Below are 26520 nucleotides of genomic sequence, written 5' to 3' on the forward strand. Positions count from 1 at the left end.
CTCAGTGCCCCTGCCCCCTACTGGCTCAAATATGCACTATTAGACTCAGTGGCTCTCTCTCCCTTATGTATACTCACATTCTGTGGCTCTCCCTCACACACACATGCACTCTCTCACATTCAGAGGCTTGCTCGCTGTTACTCACACTCGCTCTCTCACTCATACAGACTCAGGTCCTCCTTGGTCTCTTCTCTGCCTTTTTATCATGCTGTAGGGTCACGGGTCCTTCCTTCAGCTGCCGCATTAAGGCTTCTCACTGGCCTGCTAGGACTCATCTTCAATCGCCAATGGGATGGGCTCCTCTGATAGCCAAGGGATTTCCTCTCTTCTCTGGCAGTGTTGCGTCCGTCGGTTGCAGATGGCTGCAACCGCTCTGCCTTACCTCTTTTCTACCCTTTTCCTCCTCCTTGGGCAAGATGGCTGCCTCTAGTGCTGAGTGCCGAAACCCTCGGCATCTCCAACTCAGCATGGGCGTCCCAGTCCGCCATGCTCTGTCCCGTGGCCTCCAAGGGAGTGCGCGCGCACGTTGCCTACGCTTAAGTTCACGTCATGGCGGGAACCTCAGGAGCGACCCCACCGCATGACGTCGATACATCCAGGTATTTAAAACCTCCATTACGCTACCATCATTGAGTTAGCAAGGACTTGGGTTTAGCTACTCTGACCACTTTAAGCTGCTCGCTTAGATGCCTCGCTACCCTCCGAGGAATCTCGCTCCTAACGAAGCTCTAGGCACCCGCTCCTCGGGGGCCTCTCGCTTCCACCAACCCTTTGGGGTTTCTACTAACTAGACAACCGCTCCTCGGGGGTATCTCTTCTTTCAGGATCTCCTGTGCTATCAGGTACTCGCTCATCGAGAGCCTGTCAGTCCAGGTATCCTGCACCACGGACCTTCGGTCCCACCATCTCCATTGCCAGGAAGACACCCTCACTACTTTCCTGTGAGTACCTCTATGATTCAGTTCTCCAACTCCACCCACCAGGCTCGGCGTTTCCCGCACTGCGGGTCCCTATCTACCTTGAACATCTGGGTGAGACATCATCATCTGAGACTGTCTGAACGTATTGGCACCTTGCTGGACTTCATTGCCTTTCCTTCCTGCCTAATACCATCTATCTACAGCAGTACAATAGAGCTTTCCACCTACAAGTGTCTGCTCTCTGAGTTTATCCTATCGCTGTAGTTCCCCACGGGGCCGCTCTCCATGGGAGGAGTCATCTCCACTGCGATTGTTAACTCCGTGGACTCGACTCAGCTCGCAGCCTTGCAGGCCATTCCTGGCCTAGCCCAGTGGATCACGGAATAACAGAAGTCTTTGGAGAGCCTAGCTACTGCCTTCAATCAGTTACATGCTCAACTGAATTCTTCAGCAACTCCTGTAAAAGAATTGCTGTTTCCAGTGGTGACCCTCAAGATCACTGTACCTTCATCCACACCTACCCGCTTTACGGGTGAAGCCAAGATGTGTAGAGGGTTTGTTAATCAATGCAACATGCATTTTTCATTACAGCCTACCCACTTTCCCACTGAAGCTTCAAAGACCACCTACATCCTATCGTTTCTAGAGGGACAGGCCTTGGCTTGGGTTTCAACATTATGGGAACGTGAAGATCCTATCCTGAATGACCTACCAGGATTTCTAAAATTTTTGAAGTCTGTCTTTGTTGACCCGGCTCGCCAGACTGTCGCTGGATCTGCTTTGCTCAATCTCCAGCAAGGTAATAAGCTGCTCACAGACTTTGCAGTTGAGTTCAAGACTTTAGCATCGAACCACATTGGGACACTGGATGTCTATGTGCCATATTCATAGAGGGCCTCAACTCTCACTTAAAGGACGAATTAGTGGCTCGTGATTTGCCTGATACCCTTGAGTCCCTGATGGAACTGGCTGGGAGAATTGACTGCCGTATCCGAGACTGAACTCAGGAGGCTAAGAGTCCACGAAAGTCCACGGTGGGAGCTAACCATCCTAAACCTGTGCCTATTGCTTCCAACTTACTGTCTGCTTCCTTAGAAGAGGAAGAGCCTATGCAACTAGGCCAAAGCCATTTAACTTCCAAGGAGAGATGTTTTCGCAAACGCATGGGGTTTTGCATGTATTGTGGCCAATCAGGTTACGCCGTCCAAACCTGTCCCATCTGTCCAGGAAACTGACGAGCCTAGGACCTGCAGGAGGACTTCTCCTGGGCCTCACCTCTCCTCCTCCTCCATTATCCTTACCAGTATCTCTGCTCTGTGGAGGCCTTGAATTTCAGACTCTCGCTCTCATTGACTCCGGTGCCGGAGGTAATTTTATTTTGAAGCGCTTAGTTGAACATCTACGGATTCCTACCACACCAATAGCTAAGCCTTTGCTATTGTCCTCTATTCATGGAGAACCACTTGCTGGAGAAGTTTTATTGACTACCCAAGCCATTGGCCTGTGCACCGGAGCCTTACACTCCATAAGAACATAAGAAAATGCCATACTGAGTCAGACCAAGGGTCCATCAAGTCCAGCATCCTGTTTCCAACAGTGGCCAATCCAGGCCATAAGAACCTGGCAAGTACCCAAAAACTAAGTCTATTCCATGTTACCGTTGCTAGTAATAGCAGTGGCTATTTTCTAAATCAACTTAATTAATAGCAAGTAATGGACTTCTCCTCCAAGAACTTATCCAATCCTTTTTTAAACACAGCTATACTAACTGTACTAACCACATCCTCTGGCAACAAATTCCAGAGTTTAATTGTGCGTTGAGTAAAAAAGAACTTTCTCCGATTAGTTTTAAATGTGCCACATGCTATCTTCATGGAGTACCCCCTAGTCTTTCTATTATCAGAAAGAGTAAATAACCGATTCACATCTACCCGTTCTAGACCTCTCATGATTTTAAACACCTCTATTATATCCCCCCTCAGCTGTCAAAGTCCTAACCTCTTTAGTCTTTCCTCATAGGGGGGCTGTTCCATTCCCCTTATCATTTTGGTAGCCCTTCTCTGTACCTTCTCCATTGTAATTATATCTTTTTTGAGATGTGGCGACCAGAATTGTACATAGTATTCAAGGTGCGGTCTCACCATGGAGCGATACAGAGGCATTATGACATTTTCCATTTTATTCACCATTCCCTTTCTATTAATTCCCAACATTCTCTCTGCTTTTTTGACTGCCACAGCACACTGAACCGACGATTTCAATGTGTTATCCACTATGACGCCTCGATCTCTTTCTTGGGTTGAAGCACCTAATATGGAACCTAACATTGTGTAACTATAGCATGGGTTATTTTTCCCTATATGCATCACCTTGCACTTATCCACATTAAATTTCATCTGCCATTTTGATGGCCAATTTTCCATTCTCACAAGGTCTTCCTGCAATTTATCGCAATCTGCTTGTGATTTAACTACTCTAAACATCTGCAAATTTAATTATCTCACTTGTATTTCTTTCCAGATGAAGAGGTTTTCTCCTCTTCATCAGGACCAGAATAGGGTCAGGAGACCTTCTCCACGCGGCGGCTCCATCGGGGTAAGAGGCCCCAAACCTCACCATGCCGCTCCGCCGCCGACCGGCCCAAGCCGCCTCCCGGCGAGCCAAGCCACACCCACTTTAACTCTTTGGCCTGTCAGAGGCCTGAATCCAACGTTCCACCAGCGGCCATTTGAATTTGAGCAGTCTCTTGGCGTCGCACACCAAAGGTGCGCGACAAAGGGGCCTGCCCCTTTGTGTGCCCCAGTGCGTTCCAGAGTGTGGTTCTGCAGTAAGCTTCCATCTCTAATACCTCTAGCAGACGGATTCTCTCTCTGCAACTGTTTCTCACCCAGCATCACAACCGACAGTTTCTCACACAGCCTTCTGTCAGACGGATTCACCTTCAGGGATGGTCTCTCACTCGTTATTCTAACAGTTGGATCATCACTCAGCATTCATCCGCTTGCTAGCTCCCCTCCAGATGAACGCACACTAAACACCCAACTCAGCTATTCTACTCCTACAACAACAGAAACATGACACAAGGCTTCCCAATCCCCATCCTTCACCACAGGCTCTCCACCATTGGAAATTCACTCACGCATTACCGGACACGCTCCAACAGAACTCTCATCCCTATCACGATATCCCCCCTTACCCAACTCCTTGGTCTTGCACTATTCTCATTGACACTCTTCAATGCACAATCGCTCACAAAGAAAACTCATATTCTCAACTATTATCTCCTCGACTCAAAGCCAGACATCTGTGCTATAACGGAAACCTGGCTTAAACCGACGGATATAGTATTGATAAATCAACTACCTACACATCTTTATGATTTCTTTTCACTTACTAGACAAAAAAAGAGAGGCGGAGGTCTTCTCTTAGCAGCCAAAAAAGAGCTGAGGTTATCTCTACAACCAATCAAGCCTGCCTCTAAACTAGAAGTGGGCTTTTTCAAATCGAACTTCCTTCAAATCCTCCTCATATATGCTCCTCCAGGAGTCCTAGACTCACGCGCCTCCCCTATGGTAGAAACTATAGCTAAGTATCTAAACTTGGATTCCCCAGCTATGATCTTAGGGGACTTCAACCTACACGTCGACTCAACCCCTCGCTCAACCAACTGCGAAGCATTTCTCACCTCTCTCACGGCAATGGGCTTCAAGCAAATTGTCAACAAGCCCACTCATAAAGCTGGCCATACACTAGACCTTATTTTCATTAAGTCTGGATTCACACACTCCTCACCTTCTAAATGTGTCCCTGGTCTGACCACTCTTTGATCTCCACCACTTTCAAGATGAAAGAAAATCCTTCATCGCACCCACTCCAATCCACATTTCACTACAGGAGATCATGCACATCAGATGTCCTAAGCGAACACCTAGCCAAAGAACTTACTAACTTAGATGTCTCAAACCCTAACTCGGCCATACTCTCATGGCATAGTATCACTGAAGTGGTAGCAAACAAACTATGCCCTCTGTCAACTAAAAAAATCAACCCAGTGTTAAAAACAAACAACCATGGTTCTCCAATGAACTCCGGAAACTTAAGCAAGACCTTAGACAGAAAGAAAACAAATGGCGCAAGGCTCTCTGCCCCAGTACACTAGCTGCCTACAAATCCGCCCTCCACTTCTACAGGAACTCAACACTACGAACTAAAAGAGACTTCTACGCTCTCAGAATTCACGACCTCGTATTTGATGCTAAGGCTCTATTTTCCTACATATCAGAGCTCACAAAAATAACCACTCCGCCCATCCCACTCGACCAAGCACAAACTAAAGCCAACGAACTGGCAACCTTCTTCCAGAGCAAAATTTCCAACCTCCTAACACGCCTACCCCCCAGTTCTATCCCTTCTCCCATCCCCCTCGCTTCCCCCTCAAATAAGGGAGCATCACTTGAATCATTTGAACCTACATCTGCCATGGAGATTGAAACCATTCTAAAAAGAATGAAACCCTCTACCCATCTTTCCGACCAAATCCCGACTAAACTTCTCCTATTAGTACTGGACACTATCTCCAAATACCTGCCGATATCATTAATTGCTCTCTTTCACAAGGAATCTTCCCTGATGCGCTAAAACACGCCACCCTCAAACCACTGCTTAAGAAAACAAACCTAGACACAAGAGACCCAAACAATTTCCGCCCTATCTCCAATCTGCCTTTTGTCGCCAAGATGGTTTAAACCCCCTGACATCTCCCTTATTAATCAGCTTCTCACTATTTATGACATTTTCTCTATACCCCGCAAAAAGAAAAGAGGAGGAGGACTACTCCTCATTGCAAAAAAAGAACTAAAACTTATACCCCCAAAATGCAACCTTCCCAACCAATACGAAATTGGCTTCTTTAAATCAAAATGTCTCCAAATTTGCCTTATCTACCCCCCCCTGGCCTCCTAGAGAATGACTCCTCTCCGCTTATCGAATTCTTTGCCAACTCACTCTCCCCAGACCTCCCTACTATTCTCCTAGGTGATTTTAACCTCCATGTTGACTCTAACCCGCAATCTCCAGCTTGTGAAGCTTTCATTTCCTCTCTTGAAGCGATGGGCTTTACACAAATTATACACTCCCCCACCCATAAGGCTGGCCACACCTTAGACCTCATTTTCACTAACTCCACCATCAATACTATCAACTCCCCATCATGTCTTGCTGTACCATGGTCTGACCATTCCATCATTAAAACTACCCTTGCATTACAACAGTCAACCCCCTCCTTCTCACCTCAACCACAATCCTTTGAATACCATAAAACCTGCACCTTAGATACCCTCACAACAGCATGCTCAGACATTTCTAACTGACTTGACCTCTCATCAGCTGACAACGCCATTTCCTCCTGGATTGATATCACCCTTAACATAGTGAACCAACTTTGCCCCATTGCATTGAAAACCATCAAACCTGCTCATCCAAACAAAAAACCATAGTTTTCACCTGAACTCAAGAATCTTAAAACCCTTTTCAGAACCTCAGAAAGGCACTGGCGCAAACACCCCTCCCCAGCAACTAAAACTGCCTACTATCAACTCATGCACGATTACAGGAAAGCCATTCTTGAAACTAAACAAGAATATTATGCAAAAAAAACCACATAATTTCCAATACAATGCCAAGGCCCTCTTTACTATGATCACTAACCTCACCAGATCCACCCTAACACAACCACAAGAACCTACATCTAAAAATCGGTGCAATTAATTGCTTCGGTGTTTACTGAAGAGGATGTTGGGGAGGTACCCGTAATGGAGAAGGTTTTCATGGGTAATGATTCAGATGGACTGAATCAAATCACGGTGAACCTAGAAGATGTGGTAGGCCTGATTGACAAACTGAAGAGTAGTAAATCACCTGGACCGGATGGTATGCACCCCAGAGTTCTGAAGGAACTAAAAAATGAAATTTCAGACCTATTAGTAAAATTTGTAACTTATCATTAAAATCATCCATTGTACCTGAAGACTGGAGGATAGCAAATGTAACCCCAATATTTAAAAAGGGCTCCAGGGGCGATCCGGGAAACTACAGACCGGTTAGCCTGACTTCAGTGCCAGGAAAAATAGTGGAAAGTGTTCTAAACATCAAAATCATAGAACATATAGAAAGACATGGTTTAATGGAGCAAAGCCAGCATGGCTTTACCCAGGGCAAGTCTTGCCTCACAAATCTGCTTCACTTTTTTGAAGGAGTTAATAAACATGTGGATAAAGGTGAACCGGTAGATATAGTATACTTGGATTTTCAGAAGGCGCTTGACAAAGTTCCTCATGAGAGGCTACTAGGAAAAGTAAAAAGTCATGGGATAGGTGGCGATGTCCTTTCATGGATTGTAAACTGGCTAAAAGACAGGAAACAGAGAGTAGGATTAAATGGCAATTTTCTCAGTGGAAGGGAGTGGACAGTGGAGTGCTTCAGGGATCTGTATTGGGACTCTTACTTTTCAATATATTTATAAATGATCTGGAAAGAAATACGACGAGTGAGATAATCAAATTTGCAGATGACACAAAATTGTTCAGAGTAGTTAAATCACAAGCAGATTGTGATAAATTGCAGGAAGACCTTGTGAGACTGGAAAATTGGGCATCCAAATGGCAGATGAAATTTAATGTGGATAAGTGCAAGGTGATGCATATAGGGAAAAATAACCCATGCTATAATTACACAATGTTGGGTTCCATATTAGGTGCTACAACCCAAGAAAGAGATCTAGGTGTCATAGTGGATAACACATTGAAATCGTCGGTTCAGTGTGCTGCGGCAGTCAAAAAAGCAAACAGAATGTTGGGAATTATTAGTAAGGAATTGGTGAATAAAACAGAAAATGTCATAATGCCTCTGTATCGCTCCATGGTGAGACCGCACCTTGTATGCTGTGTACAATTCTGGTTGCCGCATCCCAAAAAAGATATAATTGCGATGGAGAAGGTACAGAGAAGGACTACCAAAATGATAACGGGAATGGAACAACTCCCCTATGAGGAAAGACTAAAGAAGTTAGGACTTTTCAGCTTGGAGAAGAGACGACTGAGGTGGGATATGATAGAGGTGTTTAAAATCATGAGAGGTCTAGAATGGGTAGATGTGAATCGGTTATTTACTCTTTCGGATAGTAGAAAGACTAGGGGGCACTCCATGAAGTTAGCATGGGGCACATTTAAAACTAATCGGAGAAAGTTCTTTTTTACTCAAAGCACAATTAAACTCTGGAATTTGTTGCCAGAGGATGTGCTTAGTGCAGTTAGTATAGCTGTGTTTAAAAAAGGATTGGATAAGTTCTTGGAGGAGAAGTCCATTACCTGCTATTAAGTTCACCTAGAGAATAGTCACTGCCATTAGCAATGGTAACATGGAATAGACTTAGTTTTTGGGTACTTGCCAGGTTCTTGTGGCCTGGATTGGCCACTGTTGGAAGCAGGATGCTGGGCTTGATGGACCCTTGGTCTGACCAGTATGGCATTTTCTTATGTTCTTATTTCTTTCAAAACAAAGTCTCCTCACTCACTGCACAATTCTCTCTTAACACTGACAACGTGATACTTCCCACCATCAACCTGTCTGCTACACTCTCATCTTTTGACTCTTCCTCCTCCCTGGAAATAGAAAACATCCTAAAAAAGATAAGACCCTCCTCCCATCCCTCTGAAACTATTCCTTCCAAACCTCTACTATCTATTCCCAAAGCTATCGCTAAACCTCTTTCTAATATTCTCAACCGATCCTTGGAACAAGGCACGGTCCCCAACATACTAAAACAAGCTGTGGTTAAACCCATCCTCAAAAATCCCATCCTTGATCCCTCTACCTTATCTAATTTCAGACTTATCTCCAATCTCCCATTCCTATCCAAAATCCTAGAAAAACTAGTCAATTCTCGCCTATCTGACTATCTCAAACAACACAGTATCCTTCCCTCTACACAATATGGTTTCCGGAAACACCTTAGTACTGAAACCTTACTTCTCTCCTTAACAGACACGATAATCAAAGGAATGGACACTGGTAATTCCTATCTTCTTGCCATGTTGGACATCTCCGCAGCTTTCAATACTGTTAATCACAATATCCTTATTAACATCCTCATCAGTATTGGAATCTCTGGAACTGCACTCTCCTGGATAAAATCTTACCTACAAAATCGTCACTACACAGTCATTACTGATAACAATGAATCCGACCCAATTTGTCTTGACCGAGGTGTCCCCCAAGGTTCCTCTCTCTCCTCCATGCTATTTAACATATACATGCTCCCTCTCACCAATCTCCTTACCAACCTTGGTATCAAACACTTCATCTATGCAGATGATGTTCAAATTCTTTTCTCCTTTACAGATTCCCTTCAAACCGCTCTCCAAAACTGGGAATCATGCCTCACTTCTATCAACCAACTACTCACCGACATGCATCTGGCTCTCAACCCTCAAAAAACTGAACTCCTCATTATCTCCACTAAACATCCATCACCCTCTATTCCCCCTTCCTACTCATCCTCTACTTTCCCCTCCCACACCCGAAGCCTGGGTGTTCTGATTGACAACCAGCTCACCCTTAAACCCTTTATTAAATCTATCCTCAGTGACTGCTACTTCAAGTTGCAAACAATTAAAAAACTCAGACCTCTGCTATATTTCACTGACTTTCGCACAGTACTACAGCATTACAGCTCTTCTTCTTGGCCTCCCTGCTACCTATACCAAACCTTTACAACTCCTACAGAATGCCTCAGCACGTATCCTTACAAATTCTAAAAAGAGAGACCATATCACACCAACTCTTATTGAGCTACATTGGCTACCAATACAATCGCGAATCCTATACAAAACCTTATCCTTCATTCACAAAAGTATTATAAATGAAAACTCACACTGGATCAGCCCTCCACTCCTTCCGCACACCTCCACAAGACCAACTCGTTCCACCCTTCAAGGAACGCTCCGCACTCCCTCGATCAAATCTACCAAACTCATCTCCACAATGAACAGAGCATTCTCTCTAGCTGGCCACACCCTTTGGAACTCCATGCCTCCAGACTTACGTACTGAAACCTCCACACCTAAATTAAAAAAAAAAACTAAAAACTTGGCTGTTCCTATAGGCTTTTCCCTCAAATACTACACACCAGTGTGACTAATTGCTGAAATGTTTTGTAGTATCATTGCTGAATAACTGTGTATAATTTTCTAAAATTTGCCCTACACGATCTGATATTCCTGAATTTTGTATATTTACTGTATGCCTTGAATTTTATGTAAATATCTCCCTTCTTAATCAGAACCTTATGCCCCCTTCCCTCAGCCTCTTGTTAACTTTATAACCAAGCCTCCTCCTTAACTCTCTTAACTCCCCGCTCAATTCTCCTCCTCAAAATCATTGTATATTAATTAACTTATACTTTAAATAATGTACCTAGTGAATTTGTTTACAATTTTAAAACCCTGTACCTAGTTAATCTGTACCTAATTTGTCTTAAACGTTATCATATAGTTTTTGTTCTATGTAAAGCTACCCCTAAATGATAGCTACGCTATCAAAGTTCCAAGTTATATGTAAACCGATACGATGTGCAAACAGATTTCGGTATATAAAAAATTCTAAATAAATAAATAAATAATGGTAAAAGTAGTCAATGGTCAACTCTCAAACTATCTCGAAGACCGCAGAATACTCCACAACACTCAGTATGGATTCCGTAAATCGCTAAGCACCGAAACCCTACTCATCTCCTTCACAGACCACCTCATTATAGGTCTAGACAAAGGGCACTCCTTCCTGCCATCTCCTCGACATCTCAGCGGCCTTCGACACGGTGAACCACTCCATCCCCCTTAATCGACTAACCGACATAGGGATAACAGGAACGGCCCTCAGATGGTTCGACTCCTTTCTCACCAGTAGAGGTTATAAAGTCAAAGTCAATAACAAAGAGTCTCCACGCATCAATCCCTCACTAGGAGTTCCTCAGGGCTCCTCCCTGTCTCCCACCCTCTTCAACATCTACCTCCTTCCCCTCTGCCAACTGTTAACAAACCTAAGGCTGAAACATTATCTTTACGCCGACAATGTACAAATTCTGATCCCTATAACCGAATCCCTTACAAAAACACTTCTGGGACAACTGCTTCCAAGCTATCAATCTCCTCCTCACCAGCCTAAACCTGGTACTCAACTCGGCCAAAACAGAGCTCCTCTTCATATCACCTAAACACAGCGACACACCTCAACTAACCCAACCCAACACTCTAATCACACAAGCAAGAGAACTTGGAGTAATAATCGACAACCATCTGAACCTTAAGAAGTTCATCAACCACACCACCAAGGACTGCTTCTACAAATTACAGGTACTTAAACGACTTAAACCGCTCCTGCACTTTCAAGACTTCAGATCTGTTCTCCAAGCCATTCTGTTCTCTAAGATAGACTATTGCAACTCTATTCTGCTTGGTCTCCCCGCCTCCTCCACCAAACCCCTTCAAATGCTCCAAAACGCGGCCGCTAGAATCCTTACAAACACCAACAGAAGAGAGCATATCACACCCATCCTCAGAGATTTGCATTGGCTGTCAATAAGCTTTAGAATCCTTCACAAATCCCTTACTATCATTCACAAAACTATTCACCACCAGGCCCCCATCTACCTGCAAGTCCCACTCAGACTTCACACCTCTTCAAGACCTATTAGGGAAGCGTACAAAGGATCCCTGCACGCCCCTCCCACCAAATCCACTCACCTAACAACCACTAGAGAACGGGCCTTCTCGACAGCGGGACCAGCCATTTGGAATGCCATCCCCCCGGATCTCAGACAGGAATCTTGTCTGCTAACATTCAGAAAAAAACTTAAGACCTGACCTTTTCTACAAGCCTTCCCGTAACTAGACCAGCACCAACTATGTCATGGATATATGTCACAGCTGTGTCACACTTATTGAGGCTTCTAACTCAATACTCACCATCTCAGACATTATTACTGCACTGTTATTATTACTGAGTTTCTCACAGGACAAGCAGGATGGTAGACCTCACATATGGGTGACATCATCAGGATGGAGCCCAATCACGGAAAACTTCTGTCAGCGTTTCCAGAACTTTGACTGGCCCCTACTGGGCATGCCCAGCATGGCACTAACCCTGCAGCCAGCAGGAGTCCCCCTTCAGTCTTCTTTTTTCCGTGCAGCAGTAGCCTCGCGGTTTAGGAGCTCTGAAGAGATTCCTGACAGGAATTTTCCTCACGGAGTTAATTAAACTTAAATTGCCCCACAGGGGTCCCTCCTCTAACTTTTATCAGGCCGCGGTACTCCGGTAAGTTTTTACCTGTTTCTGTCGATTATTGTCGAGTTTGGACCTCGCGGCCTACTGGCCGTCGACCGTACCACGGCTCAATTTTTTTCTATGGCCATGGCGTCGGGGTTTCATTGGTGCCCAGACTGTACTCGTACCACTTCTGTCACAGACCCTCATGGAGTCTGTGCATGTGTTTAGGCTGTGAGCATGATGTCCTGACTTGCACCAAATGTGCCCTAATGACACCAAAAGGTCGCAAAGCCAGAATGGAGAAGATGGGACTCCTCTTCCGTGCTCATCCCCCATCGCCATCCATCGCATCGACGTCATCGGAACCGGCACCGTCGAAGTCGCACCAGCATCGACCTCTGTCCGGTGACCGTCCGTCAACGACGTCTTCACGGCCATCGACTCCCTTTACTCCCCCTCAAGATCGAGGGGATCGTAGGGAGAAACATCGCCATCAGCATCGTATGTCTCAGACCGTCGAAGGAGCGAAATCATCGACCTCACCACCGTCCGAGCCACCATCGAAGAAGCCCCGACCATTCCTGCGACCGGGACATCAAGGCCACCCTCACCCGATCGGGGTTTGGGAGTCGCGATTCCACCTGAAAAGGTGGTCCCTCCGACTGTGCCTCCGCCTCCCTCTTCCCTCACGGAGCCGGGGCTGCTTGCTCCAGGTCTCCAGGAAGAACTGGATCGGCTGGTCCAGGAGGCCATCGACAAGGCGATGCAACGGCTCCAGGTTCCTCCGACACTGGCACCGAGAGTGGAACCGGTCACCGACCCCATGACAGCAGCGCTGGCACCGCTGCTATCCCGGATGGAGGCGCTCATGACCGCCCTTCCACCGGTGATTCCCGGGTCTCCGATGGCTCTGGTGCGCTCCCCATTGACAGCTTCATCGGGAGGAGAAACACCGTTCCGCATTCCTCCTTCGGGAGTATTGCTTCAGCCATCGATGCCATTTCGTCCCTCGCCACCGATTCATTCATCGGGGGCAATACGCACATCAGCGCGATCGATACCTTCGATACCGGCACTGATGCCTTCCAGGCCGTCCACAGTGCCCCCAGCAATTCCTTCGATTTTCTCGGAGCCTCAGCCGGGGCCTTTGGATATCCAACCCCCTTCTCGACCTACAGGTCAGTCTGCTGATCCTTATGACACCTGGGGTGATGATACTTCCACAGACACCGATGACTTACCTTCACCTCCCTCTCCTACTGAAAGTAGAAAGCGTTCTCCTCCAGAGGACCTTTCTTTCATTAATTTTGTGAAGGAAATGTCTGAGTTGGTCCCTTTTCAGCTTCAGACAGAGCAGGATGATAGGCAGTAGATGATGGAGCTCCTCCAATTCCTGGATGCCCCTAAAGTGATCACTTCTATTCCCGTTCATCAAGTTCTTCTTGACCTTCTCAAAAAGAATTGGGAAAACCCAGGATCCATTGCTCCAGTCCACAGAAAAGCTGACACTACCTATTTAGTACAGTCAGCCCTCGGCTTTCAAAAATCTCAGCTCGACCACCACTCAGTTGTGGTGGAATCAGCTCAAAAGAAAGCAAAAAGGACGAAGCCTCACTCTTCTACCCCTCCTGATAAGGAAAACAAGTTCCTAGACAATATTGGGCGACAAGTGTTCCAAGGGGCCATGCTCATCTCCAGAATTGCTGCTTACCAGCTGTATATGACCCAATACAATAGGGTCATTTTCAAGCAGATACAGGACTTCTCTGAAACCCTGCCTGAACAATTCCAACAACAGCTTCAAATCCTTGTCAACAAGGGGTTTGAAGTAGGAAAGCATGAGATACGAACAGCTTACGATATCTTCGACACCTCTACTAGAGTGTCTGCAGCTGCCATTTCGGCATGACTATGGGCCTGGCTCAAATACCTTCCAACTTCCCCTCAAGACAGCCCTTTAGGAAGGACTCTAAGAAGTCATTCTTCTGGCCAAGGCAGTACTATCCTCCACCAGCAAGGTCCCGAACTACGAGGCCTTCTCAAAAACCTCAGCCTCGCCAGGCCCGAAAGCAAAAGGCGCAAGCAGCTCCCCAGGCGGGGCCTGCTTCAGGTTTTTGACTTTCACTTGCAGAGTGGCAGCCTGATTCCTCTGACAAGCATACCAGTGGGAGGTCGATTGTGCCACTTTCACGGCATGTGGCAATCAATCACAACCGACCAATGGGTGCTAGCAATCATTGCTCAGGGTAACCACCTAAACTTTCTTGCTCTTCCACCGGACTCACCACCTCTACAAGCATGGCGAGTATCCGACCATTCTATCCTTCTGGAGCAGGAGGTTTCCCTTCTCCAGTTAAGAGCAATAGAACCCGTCCCACTCTCGCAGTAAGGCCTAGGATTCTATTCCCGGTACTTTTTGATTCCCAAAAAATCCGGGGGAGTTCGTCCAATTCTGGACCTACGTGCTCTCAACAAGTACCTACAGCGAGAAAAGTTCAAGATGATAACCTTGGGCTCGCTTCTACCTCTTCTGCAAAGAGGAGACTGGCTCTGCTCTCTGGACCTTCAGGACGCATACACACACATTGCGATAACTCCAGCTCATCGCAAGTACCTCAGGTTTTTAGTAGGCCTAAAGCACTATCAATACCGCGTGCTTCCGTTCGGCCTAGCATCAGCACCACGAGTCTTTACCAAATGTCTCGTGGTTCTCGCAGCTTTTCTCAGGAAACAAGGTGTTCACGTCTACCCCTATCTGGACGACTGGTTAATCAGGGCTCCAACCCAGCAAGCCGCTCGGTCGTCCCTCAGTCGGACCCTGCACACTCTAATTTCTCTAGGATTTCTCATCAATTACAAAAAATCCTATTTAGTCCCATCTCAAACCTTGTCGTTCATTGGGGCAGACTTGGACACCTTGCAGGCAAAAGCCTTTCTCCCTCAACAACGAGCGCTAACCCTCATGTCCCTCGCTCACCAGTTGCAGTCTCAGCATACAGCAATAGCTCGCCAATTCCTCGTCCTTTTAGGATACATGGCGTCCTCAGTCCATGTCACACCAATGGCCCACCTGGCCATGAGATTCAGGCATTGGACTCTGAGGTCACAATGGATTCAAGCTGTTCAGCCTCTGTCGACCATTGTCCACATCAACGACTCACTCCGTCTGTCTCTTGCCTGGTGGACAAATCACAACAATCTCCTCCAGGGTCTGCCCTTTCAAGTGCCAGATCCTCAACTCATTCTCACCACCGATGCTTCCAACCTCGGGTGGGGAGCCCACGTGGACAATCTACAGACACAAGGGTCTTGATCTCCAGGGGAAGTCAAACATCAAATAAACTTTCTAGAACTTCGAGCAATGCGATATGCTCTCAGGGCTTTTCAGGAATGCCTGGCAAATCACGTCATCCTGATTCAGACGGACAACCAGGTGGCCATGTGGTACATCAACAAGCAGGGAGGCACAGGTTCCTTCCTTCTGTGTCAGGAAGCTGCGCAAATTTGGTCGGAAGCGCTCTCCCACTCGATGAACCTCAGGGCCACCTACTTGCCGGGAGTGGACAATGTCTTGGCAGACAAACTGAGTCGTGTCTTCCAGCCACACGAGTGGTTTCTCAACCCCTCGGTAGCGACCTCAATCCTTCGCCAATGGGGATACCCCCAGACAGACCTCTTTGCGTCCCCTCAGAACCACAAAGTGGACAACTACTGCTCCCTCATTCGGAGCGAGTGCTCTCAGCCCAGAGATGCATTCTCCCTCTCGTGGGCAACCGGTCTGCTCTATGCATTCCCTCCACTTCCTCTTCTTTCGAAGACTCTCGTGAAACTGCGTCAGGACAAGGGAACCATGATCCTGACAGCACCTCACTGGACACGCCAAGTGTGGTTTCCTATACTCCAGGATCTCTCCATCCGCAGGCACATTCCCTTGGGAATGGACCCGCATCTGATCACTCAAAACAACGGATGCCTACGCCATCCCAATCTTCGAGCCTTGTCCCTGACGGCATGGATGTTGAAAGGTTAATCCTTCAACCACTTAACCTTTCAGATTCGGTTTCTCGTGTCCTGATTGCTTCGCGAAAGCCTTCCACAAGAAAATTTTATAAATGGAAAAGGTACACATCATGATGCACTTCGCAGTCCCTTGATCCCTTTTCCTGTCCAATCCCAAGGTTTTTGGACTATCTCTGGCATTTGTCACAGTCAGATTTAAAGACCTCTTCAATCAGAATGCATGTCAGTGCGGTAGCCGCCTTCCATAAAAGTGTCGGGGAGGTTCCTATATCAGTACAACCCCTCGTTACACGCTTTTTAAAGGGCTTGCTCCATATCAAGCCACCTTTACGTCCTCCAGCCCCTTCTTGGGACCTTAATCTGGTTCTTGGTCGGCTCATGAAACCACCATTCGAGCCTCTTCACTTCTGTGACCTAAAATATCTCACATGGAAAGTGATTTTCCTTTTGGCTATCACTTCATCTCGCAGGGTTAGTGAGTTACAGGCCCTAGTTACCTATCCACCTTACACTAAACTCCTGCAGGACCGGGCGGTACTCCGCACTCACCCTAAATTTTTACCCAAGGTAGTTTCGGAGTTTCACATTAATCAATCCATCATACTACCTACCTTTTTTCCCAGGCCCCATTCCAATCCAGGGGAACAGGTTCTGCATACCCTTGACTGTAAACGGGCTCTAGCGTTCTACCTAGACTGTACAGTTGCCCACAGGAAGAGTACTCAGTTATTCGTCTCTTTCCATCCCAACAAATTAGGGCAACCTGTGGGTCAGCAGACTCTCTCCTCCTGGTTGGCGGACTGCATATCTCTTTGCTATCAGCAAGCAGGCATTCCTTTTCAAGACCGTGTCAAAGCACACTCTGTGAGGGCCATGGCGACTTCAGTAGCACACCTACAATCGGTGCTGCTTCCTGACATTTGCAGGGCTGCCACCTGGAGTTCTCTCCACACTTTCGCAGCCCACTATTGCTTGGACAAAGCCGGAAGACAAGATTCCATCTTCGGCCAGTCTGTCCTGCGTAACTTATTTCCAACGTGACGTACCTATACCCTTCTGCCTGCCCGGTGGGATTCAGGATGCCCTCTACAAAATTCTACCCCACTTGTTGTGCCTGTTGCACGCCGTTGGGTACATTTGGTGCATGTTCGGACATCCTCAGCTCTGTACTCACCCATATGTGAGGACTACCATCCTGCTTGTCCTATGAGAAAGCAAATGTTGCTTACCTGTAAGCAACATTTGACTCGCCAGAATGATGGCTACTGCCTGGAGACAATACCCTTAGTCAATAAACATACACATGGTTACTGTGACTCCAACATCACTCTAAGATTCAACAGCATGAGGAAATGTGGAAAAAAGGATTTGCACTCACAATGACGGGAGTAGCTGGCTTGTTACGGCGGTTACTACCCCAAACCAAATATCCAGATTACTACCTCCACCTTCCTCTATTCCTGATGCCTTTCAACTAGCTTGATCACTCCATTCTTATACTTCACTTTCAATGCATATCCAGCATAGTTCTCTGCTTCAACAGCAGGGGAAAAGAAAAACTGTTACTTCACACATCCAGCAGAGCTCTCTGCTTAAACGGCAGGGGAGAAGAAAAAAGGGTTCGCACTCACAAAGCGGGGAGTAGCTGGCTTGTTACGGCGGTTACTACCCCAAACCAAATGTACCTGATACTTCACTCTCGACGCATATCCAGCATGGCTCTCTACTTCAACGGCATCGGAGAAAGACTGATACATCACGAATTTCCAGCATAGCTCTCTGCTTCAACGGCAGGGGAAAAGAAAAACTGATACTTCACGCATATCCAGCATAACTTCAACGGCAGGGGAGAAGAAAAAAGGATTCACACTCACAAAGCGGGGAGTAGCTGGCTTGTCACGGCGGTTACTACCCCAAACCAAATGTGCCTGATACTTCACTTTCGATGCATATCCAGCATAGCTCTCTGCTTCAACAGCAGGGGAGAAGATAAACAACCAATAAGGGCTGTATAACATAATCTGGGTAAAAACAAATAAGCATGGGTGTAGCTTGCTTATTGCGGCGGTTACTACTCCTACTACCTCTAACTAATCAAGCTAGATATTTCACTTGGATGCAGCTCCTCCACCGCTCTCTACATTAATGGCGGGGGTGGAAGGGAATTAGAACCAAGAGCTAAGAGAAACAGATAAGTATGGGAGAAGAAATGAGGGAAGCTTGCTGGGCAGACTGGATGGGCCATTTGGTCTTCTTCTGCCGTCATTTCTATGTTTCTATGTTTCTATGTTTCTATGTAACAGGTGTTCTCACAAATGTTAGTCCTCACGAAACCCGCCCCGCGGTTTTGGGTTCGTAACGTTTTGTTATTTTATTTTTCAGCACTGCCTGTAGCTTTCAAATAAGACTGAAGGGGGACCCCTGCTGGTTGCAGGGTTAGTGCCATGCTGGGCATGCCCAGTAGGGGCCAGTCAAAGATCTGGAAACTTTGACAGAAGTTTTCCGTGATTGGGCTCCATCCTGATGATGTCACCCATATGTGAGGACTAACATCCTGCTGTCCTGTGAGAACACCTGTTACAGGTAAGCAACATTTGCTTACTCTTTCCACTTCTAGCTTCTTCTCCTCCTTACCCCCATTACCCGTTTTATTGTAACTTTTGCAATTTTGTTTATGTTAAGGTTAATGTTATAACACACTGTTCCTTGTAAACCGATATGATATGATCTGTATCATGAATGTCGGTATAAAAAAGTATAAAATAAATAAATAAAATATATTGAAAAGTAAGGGTCCCAATACAGATCCCTGAGGCACTCCACTGCCCACTCCCTTCCACTGAGAAAACAGTCCATTTAATCCTATTCTCTGTTTCCTGTCTTTTAGCCAGTTTGCAATGCACGAAAGGACATCGCCACCTATCCCATGATTTTTTACTTTTCCTAGAAGCCTCTCATGAGGAACTTTGTCAAACGCCTTCTGAAAATCCAAGTATACTACATCTACCGGTTCATCTTTATCCACATGTTTATTAACTCCTTCAAAAAATTGAAGCAGATTTGTGAGGCAATACTTGCCTTGGGTAAAGCCATGCTGACTTTGTTCCATTAAACCATGTCTTTCTATATGTTCTGTGATTTTGATGTTTAGAACACTTTCCACTATTTTTCCTGGCATTGAAGTCATGCTAACTGGTCTGTAGTTTCCCGGATCACCCCTGGAGCCCTTTTTAAATATTGGGGTTACATTTGTTATCCTTCAGTCTTCAGGTACAATGGATGATTTTAATGATAGGTTACACATTTTTACTAATAGGTCTGAAATTTCATTTTTTAGTTCCTTTAGAACTCTGGGGTGTATACCATCCGGTCCAAGTGATTTACTACTATTCAGTTTGTCAATCAGGTCTACCACATCTTCTAGGTTCACCGTGATTTGATTCAGTCCATCTGATTCATTACCCATGAAAACCTTCTCCTTTACGGGTACCTCCCCAACATCCTCTTCAGTAAACACCGAAGCAAAGAAATCATTTAATCTTTCCGCAATGGTCTTATCTTCTCTAAGTGCCCCTTTAACCCCTTGATCATCTAATGGTCCAACTAACTCCCTCACAGGCTTTCTGCTTCGGATATATTTAAAAAGTTTTTACTGTGAGTTTTTGCCTCTCCTGCCAACTTCTTTTCAAATTCTCTCTTAGCCTGTCTTATCAATGTCTTACATTGAACTTGCCAACGTTTATGCATTATCCTATTTTCTTCTGTTGGATCCTTCTTCCAATTTTTGAATGAAGATCTTTTGGCTAAAATAGCTTCTTTCACCTCCCCTTTTAATCATGCCGGTAAACAATGCCGGTAATCCAAATCCATCTCATTTCTCATATTGGAAAAGGCCATGCATCCGGTGGTACTTGAGCTGCCTTGGCTTCAAGATCATATGCCTCAATTTAATTGGGCCACGTTAGAACTGTCCTGGTGGGGGCCTAACTGTCACGGTCAGTGCCTCACGGAGGTTTCACTGCTCATTTGCATGCCCACTACACCATCGTTACCTGGCTTACCTCCACAGTACGCCTCCTTCCAGGATGTTTTCTCAAAACAAACAGCAGATGTACTTCCACTGCACAGAGTATTTGACTGCGCCATAAATCTGAAGCCTAATTCAGAACCTCCCAAAGGAAGAGTTTACCCTCTTTCAGTAACTGAGACTAAAGCTATGTCCACCTACATACAAGAGAACCTACACAAGGGATTCATCAGACCCTCCAAATCTCCAGCTGGTGGAAGCTTCTTTTTTGTAGGGAAGAAAGATGGCACCTTACTCCCCTGCATTGATTACAGGGGTCTGAATGAGATTGCCATCAAGGACAGGTACCCCCTGCCCTTAATTTCTGAACTGTTAGATTGGCTCCAAGGAGCCAAGATATTCTCCAAATTAGACCTTAAAGGAGCTTATAACTTGGTGTGTATTTGTGAAGGAGACGAATGGAAGACTGTTTTTAACACCCACGATGGACACTTCGAATATCTCATCATGCCCTTCGGTTTGAGTAACGCACCTGCAGTCTCAAAATATGATGAATGACATCTTATGGGACTTACTTTATCAATGCGTAGTAGTATATCTCGATGATATATTGATCTTATCTCAAGATCTGCAAACTCATCAAGAGGATGTCAAGAAAGTTTTAAGACGTCTGCGTGAGTACCACCTATAAGCAAAGCTTGAAAAGTGTGAATTCCACAAGGAGTCTGTACCGTTCCTGGGATACATTGTTTCTAAGAAATTAGAAAGTATCCGTGACTGGCCTCAACCTACAAGCCTGAAGGCACAGCGCCGCTTCTTGGGCTTCACCAATTACTATCGATCCTTTATTAAAACCTACTCATAATTGACAGTCCCTCTAACTGCTATGACCAAGAAAGGAGCCAATCCCGCCAATTGGTTTCCAGAAGCCATATCTGCCTTTCTGACACTCAAAGAGGCTTTTCAAAAGAAGCCGTGCCTCCGCCATCCTGACCCACATCGTCCATTCATCGTCGAGGTCGACGCATCAGACGTTGGTGTGAGAGCGGTTTTAAGCCAGTACAGCAAATCTAATGTGCTTCATCCTTGCTCCTTCTTTTCAAGGCGGTTCTCGCCTGCCGAAAGAAATTATGGTATCGGAGACAAAGAACTACTCGCAATCAAGCTGGCCTTTGAAGAGTGGTTTCCTTGGCTGGAAGGCGCACAACATCAAATAGTAGTGTACACCGATCACAAGAATTTGGAGTACCTTAGATATGCTCAACGACTCAATCACCGCCAAGCAAGATGGTCTCTGTTCTTTAACAGATTTGACTTCCTTTTGAAGTATCATCCAGGAGAGAAAGAACATTCGGGCTGATGCCTTGTCATGATCCTTCCCCCCTCAGGATGTGCCAGATGAACCCCGTCACATCATTGACCCCAGGAGAATGGTCCTTGCAGCCACTCATATGGTACCTGTCGGGAAGACAGTGGTGGCCAGAAATCTAAGGAATAAGCTGTTGAAGTGGGCGCACAATTCCCGTCTGACCGGCCATCCAAGACAGAGTCGTACCCTAGCTGTGTTACAACGTTACTATTGGGGGCCAAGCATGAAAAAGGACATACAAGCTTATGTGGGTTCCTGTGCTGTCTGTGCCAACAAAAACCACCAGCCGTTACAACCTCTACCATCGCTAGATGAACCCTGGACACATATAGCAACCGATTTTGTGGTAGACCTGCCACCATCTAATGGAAACAACACCATTTGGGTCACAGTTGACCGCTTCTCCAAAATGGCACATTTTGTAGTGTTCCCAGGATTACACTCTGCACTTTGCCTATGCTTAAGTTCACGTCATGGCAGGAACTTCGGGGGCGTCCCCACCGCATGATGTCATACCATCTATCTACAGTAGTACAATAAAGCTTTCCACCTACAAGTGTCTGCTTTCTGAGTTTAGCCTATTGCTGTGGTTCCCCGCGGGATCCCTCCCCATGGGAAGAGTCATCTCCACTGTGACTAAGGGTCCACAAGATGCCACAAACACAGGAAGCAGGCTACAGAATGGGCTCCATGGAGGTCCTGCCAGATCACAGGTTCTTTTTTTGGCATGAACTGTAGCAGGAGTCGCATTGATGCAACGTCACCTGCTAACGTGAGGCCGATCTTTTGATAAGAACTGCAAGATCAGCCCTGCGGCAGCAGGAAAACATGTTCACTTAAATACAATTCCTGCTGCCGGGGAGGCTGTGGGTCAGTGAATTGGATGGCATGGTTGAGGGCAGCTTCGGCTTAGTTTATCCCTGCCTGACTCGAAAAAAACGCTAGGGATGTTTGTTATGATTCTGACTACCGGTCTTTGTAATTCAGTGAACACGCTAATATTCATGTTTATTTCATGTTGCTCTTGAATGTATTCTGTCTATTAAATTAAAAGTTTAAAAAAAATACTCAACAAAACCCAAATACATAAAGAAAATTGGTAAAGGCTGGGGATTCACTGAATACCTTGAAGGCCCTGACCGCATGACACTGATGAAGCTGCTATTTAATCCACTGGTGTCAGTTTCTCTCGTTTCTTTTTTATTATTTATATTTTATTGAAATGTAATCATTTTACATGAAACAAATAAAGTTTTGAATAATAATGTCCATTCATGAAGAAAAAAATATAACAATACAATCACATTACGATATCACAATAAATTCCTCAATCAAAGGAGGACACCAAAGATAACAGAAAAAACAAAAAGAAGGAAAGCAAAGGCAGATTATAAGGACATAAGAAATTGCCATGCTGGGTCAGACCAAAGGTCCATCAAGCCCAGCATCCTGTTTCCAACAGAGGCCAAACTAGTAAGCATTATTGTCTAAATTTTAAATCCACTGCGTGCGGGGAAAACAGGGGTTACGCGCATGGCTGGGCTTTGTGCATGTCGCATGCATCTTCAAAGAGGCCCAGCCACAAGTGTAACTCCTATTATGCGCAGAAGTGCCGGGCCCAAGAAAAGGGGTGGGGAGGGGGCAGGGAGGGGTGGAGCTGGAAGCGGCCGGTACAGCGGCCATTTGCTGCTGTGCTGGGGGATCACGTGCCGGCAGCCTGCTCAGGAGCTGGCGTAAGTTCTGAAATAAATTTAAAAAAAAAAGGTAGACCCTGCAAAGGGGTCCGGGAAGAGAGGGGAAGGTAGGGGTAGGAAAGTTCCCTCCCAGTTTGCTCCTTAATTGGAACGGACTGGGAGGTAACTGGGGGAGGCCCGATCTTGTTGCCACACATAAATTGGCCAAATCTACACCCCGTCATGTGCGCCTACCTGGATTTTATAACATGTGCGTGCCGAGTAGTGCACACACATGGAAGCGCGCGTGTATGTTTTTACAATCTACCCTTATTTGTCTTCCAGAATTCCTAAGGCCTTTAACTATTTCAAGGAATGAGAGCTTTATCTACAAGAAATTTATCTAAATGATTTGGGTCAGTAAAAATAAATGTATTCCCTTGAAATGTAATATTACATTTACATAGGAATTTTAGAAAGATAAAAGCTCCCAAATATAGCACACATTGTTTATACTGCAAAAAGGGTTTGCTCCTCATTTGAGTGTCTCTAGCAAAATCAGGAAAGATTTGAATTTTCTGGCCATAGAATTTCTCATTCCTATATTTAAAGTATTTAATTTTATTTATTATTTATAGATTTTTATATACCGTTGTTTGGGGGTACCATCACATCGGTTTACAAAGTTAATAAAAATAAATAAGATAATAATGATAAAATATAGAATTAAAATAAAATTCAGTAAGATCATAGGATATAAAATGAAAGATTAAACAGTAAATAAGTATACAAATAAGTTTTGGTAAGAACAAAATTAATATCTAAAAATCCATTAAAATCAGAAATAAAAGAAAAAAATAGAAAAATGCTGGCTCTAATGTCAATCATGGTCTTGATAAGCTTTGCTAAATAACCAGATTTTTAGGTCTTTTTTTAATGTTATGCTATTTGCTTGCAGCCTTAATTCTGTATTGTTTGAGGAGTAAATCTTTGTCTACATGTAAGACAAATGACATAATAAGAGTCCATTGTGTGGATATATTATCGGAGACATCTACACTCTCAAATGAAGTTAGAACATTATATACTCCCCTCACTACTAACAATATCCTTCTTCATAACTGGCAAGTACTTGTCAAATGCAAACTGCAGCACTTCAACAGCATATTTCTTAAATAACTCCCTAGGAGCTAGTAATCTTGTTTTGGGAAAATTGAATAACCTTAGATTTCTAGCTCTAATCGTATTTTCCAACAATTCTCATTTATTATGTAATGACAAATTATCCTTGATATTAGCAACTGCAGTAGATTGCAAAGTAGTTACAGTATTAGCTAGAGGAGACATCTGAAATTCAACAGACTCCATTCTATTCTCTATTTCAGACAACTTTGAGGTCCCCAAGTAAAAAAAGACAACGCTGAGATATAGTCTGAGCCAATGATGATTCGGTTCAAGAAAGAACTTTCCAGATCTCTCTAAGGATGATAGTTACAGGCTGATAAATTCTCCCTTATCATGGTTCCTCCTGAATCATATATGGAAGGAGCCACCATAGGTACCAGGATCCTGGCAATATTCTTCCAGAGATCCCACTATCCACTGTAGGTGGAGAAGAATTAAGGCCTCCTACCTATGTTGAGTTAGCAGGAGACACTGCTACCACTTGATTTTCCGGTAGGGTATTCGGGACCTTATTTAACACCTCTGAGTCCACTTTCAGGGACCCAACAATTCCCACTGCCTCCATATCCTTTCTTGTGTTCGCTGATAATAACACAACAGCAACCCCATTTTGATCATGTACAGAACTAATGTCTCCCTGTCAAGTAGACTGAGGTGGTGGAGGGGGAGATCTGGATCCAAATTTAGAGTAAATTCTAGTGACTCTAGATTAGAGAAATCCCAACCTGAGACACCACGTCCTGTAATAATAACTCCATAGGATCTCTTACCGGTGTCAATGCATTCGTGGGCCCTGCAAACTTTTCTTTTCTCTACTTCTCCATGAGTGAGTTCTGGAGAAAAAAACTAACCCAAGCGTATGCCCCTTTGGAGCATGGCTTTGGCTGTGCACCAACAGATGCGCGCTACAAACACACTGTAATTTACAGTGCTGGTGCCTCATGATGATATAACAGCAGATATCCTCCTCCATAGGATCCTCCATTCTGGGCTCTCCCAGTACCTGTTTGGCAGATGTAATTTATTTCTCCAGTGTCCTTTTCTCTTCCTCTCACTCTCCTGTGAATCTCAAGCTGATTTTAGCTGAATCCACTTTTGACTTTGAACTTTCCCAAACCTGGAATTCTTCTTCTCCACCCATGAATATTTTCTATTCCTCCTACTTACATGGGAGCAGGAGATTTTATACCACTATTTTACTCCTCCCAACAGGTAGTGTTGCTCCTCCTTACCACACCTACCACTCTTCCAACATCACCAATGGCAGGGTCTGGTGAGACCTCTGACACACTGAGGGAACTCAGACCAGCTGAAGCCATATTCTTCATGCTTGTATAGGGCAGGGACACTTTTTTCTTGGGGCATCCCTTTACTTTTAGAAACCCCCTTTTTGCCAAGTCAGTATCTGCTTTGAGATTTTATATATAAAGTGGAGGGAGGAGGAATAGCCTAGTGGTTAGAGCAGTGGGCTACAAACCAGGAGAACAGGGTTCAAGTCTTGCTGTTGCTCCTTGTGACCTTGGGCAAGTCACTTTACCTTCCATTGTCTCTGGTACAAAACCTAGATTGTAAGCCCTCTGGGGACAGGGAAATACCTACAGTACCTGACTGTAAACCAATGTGATATCTCAGATCAAATGTTGGTATATAGAAGTAATAAATAAATAATAATAATAAATATATACTAAAAGACCATCATTTGCAACCTATTAAGTTGAACTATTTAGTAAACATTTTTATTTTTGGAACACTCAAAACATTGTGGGCCAGATTTTAGTAGCTACGCCCGATTTTATAACATGCACCCACAGCCACGCCCATGTTATAACATCCGGGGTCGGCGTGCGCAAAGGGGTGCACACTTGTGCACCTTGCGCATGCCGAGCCCTAGGGGAGCCCCAATGGCTTTCCCCATTCGCTCCACCTCCCCCCACCTTCCACGCCTTTCCCCTACTTAACCCGCACCCCAGCCCTACCTAAATCACCCCCCCCCCACACCTTTATTTT

The 26520-nt window shown here is 45.2% G+C and overlaps 1 protein-coding gene across 3 annotated transcripts in view; it reads left to right on the top strand.

Annotated features, from left to right (window-relative positions):
- Positions 1–26520, top strand: part of DEUP1 (deuterosome assembly protein 1) — a 395279-nt gene that overhangs the window by 212936 nt on the left and 155823 nt on the right. The window lies entirely within an intron of this gene.

Source organism: Rhinatrema bivittatum, chromosome 5 (assembly GCF_901001135.1).
Source record: "Rhinatrema bivittatum chromosome 5, aRhiBiv1.1, whole genome shotgun sequence".
Lineage (NCBI taxonomy): Eukaryota > Metazoa > Chordata > Amphibia > Gymnophiona > Rhinatrematidae > Rhinatrema > Rhinatrema bivittatum.